Genomic DNA, 7,280 nt, shown 5'->3' with positions numbered 1-7,280 from the left:
CTTTTCTAAAACCAGCTTGAACCTCTGGAAGTTCACGGTTCACATATTGCTGAAGTCTGGCTTGGAGAATTTTGAGCATTACTTTACTAGCGTGTGAGATGAGTGCAATTGTGCGGTAGTTTGAGCATTCTTTGGGATTGCCTTTCTTAGGGACTGGAATGAAAACTGACCTTTTCCAGTCCTGTGGCCACTGCTCAGTTTTCCAAATTTGCTGGCATATTGAGTGCAGCACTTTCACAGCATCATCTTTCAGGATTTGAAGTAGCTCAGCTGGAATTCCATCACCTCCACTAGCTTTGTTCGTAGTGATGCTTCCTAAGGCCCACTTGATTTCACATTCCAGGATGTCTGGCTCTTAGTGAGTGATCACACCATTGTGATTATCTGGGTCATGAAGATCTTTTTTGTATAGTTCTTCTGTGTATTCTTGCCACCTCTTAATATCTTCTGCTTCTGTTTAACTTGGTTAAACATTTTCACCTGTCATTTTCACCTCTGACAGAGAAACTACAAGATGCTGTATTTTTATTAAGAGTTATATTGGAGTTCATGGATCTAGGAAGACTTATACAAGTAAACTGGTTCATACTGAAATATAGTACCGATAAAAACTTAACTCTGAGATTTTCCACAACATTTTTGTTGGTTGTGAAAGAAAGAATTTTGCTATGTTGATTATTAAATATTAAAATTATTTTGTAGTTTAATCTGACACTGAAGTAAGAAGGAACCAGGTTCAAATCCTCCTTTCTGTTACATAAGATCATTGTTACATAATCAAGGACCGTCCCTTAATCTCCGCAAGCCTCATTTTCCTCATCTGCAAAAATCCGTGTTTTTCAGGAGTGATTGTACCTTATCCAAAGTACTTATTAGCTGAAAAAGAACAAACAAAACCTAAAGGCAGTAGAAGGAAGGAGATTAATAAAGATCAGAGAGGAAATAAAGTACTTAGCCCAGTATCAGTATAGCGCATAGGTGATACCTTATAAGTAAATAACAGTTGACATGCCTGCATATTTTGCTGGTTTGTATGCTTAATTTCTGTTCATGAAAGAAAACGAAGTATTAGAAATTTTTGTTTTTTGTGATCGTGTTCATAGTGAGCAGATAACTGAATGAAGAATTCATGGGACTGCACTGAATTCACCCACACACACATGCACACATACAGGAGCCTGAAAGTTCCAGCCTACACGCTTGCCTGCTCTGAACTGATGTATGACTAAAGGTGTTGACTTCCTCCACCCCACATAACTCTGATTGGCAAGGCCTGCGTCTCAGATCTATGCTTGGGATCACTGGAAAACTGTTTGCACCAGTCCCAAAGAAGCAACGTTTTTAGGATACAGATTTATTGCAGATGCCTATGTATTGTTTCCAGACACAGAAAAATTATGAATGCAACAAACAAACAATGTACCTTAAAGAAAGATTTGGTAGGATGTTTGTATAATGAAAAAAATAAGAGTTGATTAGACAAACAGGAAAGGTGTTTTCAGTTATAACTGACTAGCATCTACTTATCTTCAAGAAGAATAACTTTATATTCTTTTTGGAATTTTGACCTCCTAAAGAAAGAGTGCATATAAGCATAATTTTGGAAGTTTAAAAATCCTGGTCCAAGTTTCAAATATTTTTTTCTCATAATTTGAGGGTAGCAACAACTTGCTTATTCCGGCATTCAGTGCTCATTAATTATTAAAAATGAAGTCTGTGTTTTCTTAACTACTGCGTTTTAAGTGGTATGGGAAGATGTGGCTTCCTCTTTTTATTTTTCTTTTTTTAAAAATTCAGTCAACAGCTGTTCAGGTGTAATAATTTCCATAAGCTTTCCTTGGTGAGTTGCTAAACACATAGAAGTGCAAATGACTGTATTAATACATGTCAAAAAATATCAAACCAACAATATCCCTTCAGTCTCTAATCCTTTCTAGATAAATTTATCATTAAACAGAATACAGAGTTGAGTATCAGCTATCAGCTTTTATTTTTTAATTTTTTAAAAATTTTTAAATTTTTTTCATTTATTTTTATTAGTTGGAGGCTAATTACTTTACAATATTGTAGTGGTTTTTGCCATACATTGACATGAATCAGCCCTGGATTTACATGTGTTCCCCATCCCAATCCCCTCTCCCGCCTCCCTCCCCATCCCATCCTTCTGGGTCTTCCCAGTGCACCAGCCCTGAGCACTTGTCTCATACATCCAGCCTGGGCTGGTGGTCTGTTTCACCCTTGATAATATACATGTTTCAATGCTGTTCTCTCAGATCATCCCACCCTCGCCTTCTCCCACAGAGTCCAAAAGTCTGTTCTATACATCTGTGTCTCTTTCTCTGTCCTGCATATAGGGTTATCATTACCATCTTTTTAAATTCCACATATATGCGTTAGTATACTGTATTGGTGTTTATCTTTCTGGCTTACTTCACTCTGTATAATGGGCTCCAGTTTCATCCATCTCATTAGAGCTTTTTTTTTTGAAGAAAAAAAAAAAAAAGATTTATGTTTGGATTCTTCAAGTTTCCATCTGGAGAGTGTTGAAGGCCCCTGGTCAGTTTTTATACTGAGTTGTGTTTTGTTTACACCTCTGAACTTTTCTACGAGTGATCAGCCAAGTTGGAATTTTAGAAATACTGCCTTTCGGTTTCAAGTATTTTTCTTGATAAAATCTCAGGAAATGCATTGATCAATAGGGGAAGAACATAAGAACACAGGGCAAAGCTCTGTGGTGCCAAAGTAAAATTTAATGCACAGAAGTTAATGTGAGTAAATGTAGCAACACGATCTTTCAGTCAGAGCACTTACCCATGGTTTCTCTGGTGGATTGGACTTTCTGACCGCATGGTGGCATCAGATTGGACCTTCTTATATGGTAACTCACGCGAAGAGGAAGCAACAGCATCTTTTATGACCTAGCTTTGGAAGTCACATAGTGTCACTTTTGCTGTATTCTATTGATGCTATTATAATGGGTCAATAAGGCCAACCTAGATTCAGAGGGAGGGGTTATAGATATCACCTGTTAATGGAATAAGTTGTCAAAAAATTGTTGATGTGTTTTAAAACTGCTGCAAGCAGAATATATGTCAGCAAGTGGTCATAGGCATAATAAATTAACTTGCCTTGTCAATTTTGTAATTTGAATAAGAAGCCAGACATGGTGTTGCAGCATAGACATACAGATGGGTACATGCAGGGGTAGCCTTTCAATGAATTCAGTTCTGATCACATTCTTACTGATGCAGAAAACTAGAGGTCAGAAAATAGTTCAGAGAAGAGGAAAAGAAACTCTGAATATGGTTAAATTATAGAACCTGTCAACAAAGTTTTAAGGGGAATAGAGATTTTCAACAGGAAACAAAATTTCCTGGGAGTTTTAATAGGGTAGAAGACGTGGGAGAGTTGAGTCCTTATGTAGCTCACAGTGGAGTAGACCAGCTGCCTTTCAAAGAGCCTGTCCCCAAACAGTATCATATTTAAATTATAATCAGCAATTTAGTGACTACTGTGAAATTAATTTTCTTAATGTGAATTAATTTTGTGATTATTTAAAAATTATTTTAGGTTTTATGTGTAAAAACGTAAACTTATCAGCTTTACATTTATCTTTTAAATTGGTTATTATAATAAAAAGAGGTTGAGATAGAGATTTCTTTGGACTAACTGAATTTCCCTGGGATGTATCACATTCTTCCTAATATTCAGCTTCAGTCATCGATGCTTTCTGTAATTGGTTTAAAAAGCATTCATTCTTGAATCCAATGTTCTGCACATTACTCTAATTTTTCTTGCTAAAATTATCAAGGTTCGATTTCCACTGACTAGAAAACAGTCATGTGTTAACGTTTTTAACCTCTTCAAGTTTAGGATATTTAAACTCATATGAAAATACTATGGAAGCATTAAAAATGACTATGGGGATGTATCTAAGCTATACACACACTTGAGAAGAGATGGTATAAAGCAGGGTTATCATATGAATCCTTAAGAGCAACCATGTAACTGTGGACAGATATTTAAGAAAACAATCCTTATAAAATAACTGATCAAATTCAGTGCTTTTTCAGAATTCAGTTGGTAAAGTGTTTCAAATGATAGCAAAATTATAGTCTTGTGAAAGTCTCCTAACTTAAGAAGTTTTCCAAATGAATCTTTATAAGCATACAAAATTGTAAAGACTGTGGTTTTATAAGGCAGAGATATTTAATTTCTCAGAATCAAATGGAATGGTATAATCACTTATATCTAATGATTCCCTTCATTATTAATAGAGATTGATAATTTGTAAAAGACTGTGATTTAGAATTTTTGTGCACACTTCCTTTAGTAATGGCTATGTTAGGGCAGTGGCCACCAGAGGGCAGTAAATATGCCTATTAAAGGAAGTAATCATCAAAGGTGTCAAGTCTGAAGTACTTTTTTATTGTGTAGTTTTTGCACGGCTTGTATTTTAGATTAATTTGAAACATTTTATACTATACAGCAATTTAAAGTACAGATATTATCGATGTTTATGGTCAAAATTGTGTGCGATATTAATAATAAACATAAGTAGTGTTTATAGAACAGTCTCTTTTACCTGCTGGCTGTGATGCTAAATATTTTCAATATATAGCACCTTCTTTTACATCTCACAACAAATTTATAAGATGAACCATTATTTATACTCATTTCATTGTGGAAGAAACCAAGGCTTATTGATATTAATCAAAGCCAAATATGTGGAGATGCAGGAGATGTGGATTTGATCCCTGGGTTGGGAAGATCCCCTGGAGGAGGACATGGCAACCCACTCCAGTATTCTTGCCTGGAGAATTCCATGGACAGAGGAGCCTGTCTACATGGCTACAGACCGTGGGGTCACAGAGAGTCAGACATGACTGAGCACGGCACACGTTTAAGCCAACATTTTAAGTGTTTCTCTTTTTTTTTTTTTTCCTTTTTTTGTGGAGGAGGTGGGAGATGGGCTTATATGCTTAGAAGCTGTATGCTTAATAAATTAAATAAGATTATGAGAAAATTGAGATGGCTGATTCTGAGTTGGTACAGAAAGTAAAGGTTAGAAAAGTGAGCTCTTTAGCTTGTAAAGAAAACAAAGGACGTAATACAACAGTTTATGCAAAGGAAAACACGTACAGAGTAGTAGTACATTTGGTTCAAGAGTATTATTGGTGATAAGTTTAAAAAGTTATGATCTCAAGAGTCTAGTAAATCTCACTAAAATGACTGCTATTTTGCTGTTTATTATGAGCTGAGTTGTATCCCCTAAAAACCCATATGTTGCAGTCTGAACCCTTAGTACCTTAAAATAGAGCTCTATTTAGAAATAGGGACTTTAAGGAGGTGATTGATTGAAGTCATTATGGTGGACTTTAATCCAGCGTGACCACAGGAAGAGGAAATTTGGACACAGATAGGGATGGAGGAACGACTACTGAAGATACAGGGAGAAGACGGCCAGCTCCAAGCCAAGGAGAGCGGTGTTAGGAGAAACCAACCCTCCCAACACGTTGACCTCAGACCTCTAGACTCCAGAACTGGGAGAAAATACATGTCTGTTATTTAAGCCACCTGAGTGGGTGGTACTTTGTCATGTCAGCCCAAGAAGACTAATACAGTATATTTTCCATAAAGAACAACAGTGGAGTGAAGGCTCACCCAGTGATGTGTGTTCACTTCTCAATACTGTCCTGCTTTCCAACTATCCGTATAGGTCCCTGTTTCCAGTATCCAAAGTCGAACCAATAAAACAAACCAATAAACCAATAAAACCAAAAATTTGGATTGACGGGGTTAAAAAATAACAGCAGTGAAAAAGAGAGGGACAACTATTTATGTGAAAGAAAGTTGAACTGGAGCTTTTTCAGCTGTTGTTTCAGTGGAGGTCTCTGGGCATAGCTACCGCATTGTAAAGTGAGGTGCAGGACCCCCTGCAGAACTTTGAAAGGAGGTTTCCTAATTGTCTTTGCTATCACAGCTGATCACTGACTCATGGCTTTTTTAAAATCGATTTGGAGGAAGGAATAGGAGTTTGAAGAAGGCTTTAGAGAGCTCTGACAGTGTACTGGGGCTTCCCAGGCGGTGCTAGTGGTAAAGAACCTGCCTGCCAAGGCAGGAGACATAAGAGATGCAGGTTCAATCCCTGGGTCGGGAGGATCCCTGGAGAAGGAAATGGCAACCTACTCCAGTATTCTTGCTGGGGGAATCCCATGGACCGAGGAGCCGGGTGGGCTATGGTCCATGGGGTCGCAAAGAGTCAGACACAGCTGAAGCGACTTAGCATGGCAGTGTGCTGAGTATCAGACCCTTTTAGCTCAAGCTCAGGGCATGGGGACTCAATGGGGACACTCAGGAAGTCTGACGCCCATGCCCTGAGCTTGGAGGACACAATAAATTGATGTTTGATGCTTTAGCAATCTAAAAGGTGAGGAAATGTGATTGGGTAGTGGTTCTGATGGCGGGGGGAAGAGATTTCTGTTAATATAGAGCTTGTCAGAGCAAGTCAAGGATGCTTTTGCTCTTTCTTATGCACATGGCACCAGGGCCATATATGTGAAATACGTGGAATAGAACCTTCTTACATCCTGTGTAAGAGAGTAGCCTTGTGAAGCAAAAGAGCCAAGCAGAAAAATGTTAGGAGTACCATCAGGTATCCAGGATCTGAGAAAGCATGTGTGTGTGGCCACTTGGAGTAGAGATGCAGGGATCAAGAAACCTGTAGATGAGTGACCTCCCCTGAGGTGAGCAACCACTTTGAAGACCCTGGGGCTAGACAGCATCAGCATAGATCACTAGGACATCCAGAAAAGTCAAGTAAGAAATGTCCACCGTTTTTCCTGCTTCACCCTGTTTCCTCCCACTCCTTCCTCCTGAAGCATCGGAACCATCATTAGTAAAAATTGAGAAAAGAGTGAGAAGGAGAAATCAATTGAATGTGCCCTGCTTTTCTGCTTCATGAACGAGCTACATGCCTAAGTGAAATGACAACTTATTAGCTATCAGATGCTGTGTTCTGTGACCATGGTGACAGGAAGCGCGTTTATGGCCCCAGTTTTCATTGTGTGGTGTGAGGAAATGGGGAGACCACCGGAATTTGTTTTCTGGCTATACTCCACTAGTCTCTTTTACTCAGTATGACAGCCATTGCAGTTTATGATATTTATGCAAAATAATAGAAGTCAGAGCTTTCAGATACATAAATTGATTTAACAAAATTGTAGTAAACTAGAGTAGATGATATTTAGTATGAATAATTGGTGCTTCATATAATGTTG

At 38.0% G+C, this 7,280-nt stretch overlaps 1 long non-coding RNA gene across 2 annotated transcripts in view; it reads right to left on the bottom strand.

The window, feature by feature from the left end:
• Positions 1 to 389: 389 nt before the first annotated feature.
• Positions 390 to 7,280, bottom strand: part of LOC122432640 — a 31,782-nt gene continuing 24,891 nt past the window's right edge. For both annotated transcript variants that reach the window (XR_006266908.1, XR_006266909.1), the window contains exons 4-5: positions 2,812 to 2,922; positions 390 to 897 (exon numbers count right to left, since the gene is read on the bottom strand). This is a non-coding gene — a long non-coding RNA (uncharacterized LOC122432640). The remainder of the gene's footprint in view (positions 898 to 2,811; positions 2,923 to 7,280) is intronic.

The sequence above is a fragment of the Cervus canadensis genome, chromosome 31, assembly GCF_019320065.1.
Source record: "Cervus canadensis isolate Bull #8, Minnesota chromosome 31, ASM1932006v1, whole genome shotgun sequence".
Lineage (NCBI taxonomy): Eukaryota > Metazoa > Chordata > Mammalia > Artiodactyla > Cervidae > Cervus > Cervus canadensis.
Note: the sequence above shows the minus strand (reverse complement) of the source record. Positions and strands in the feature narration are given on the sequence as shown.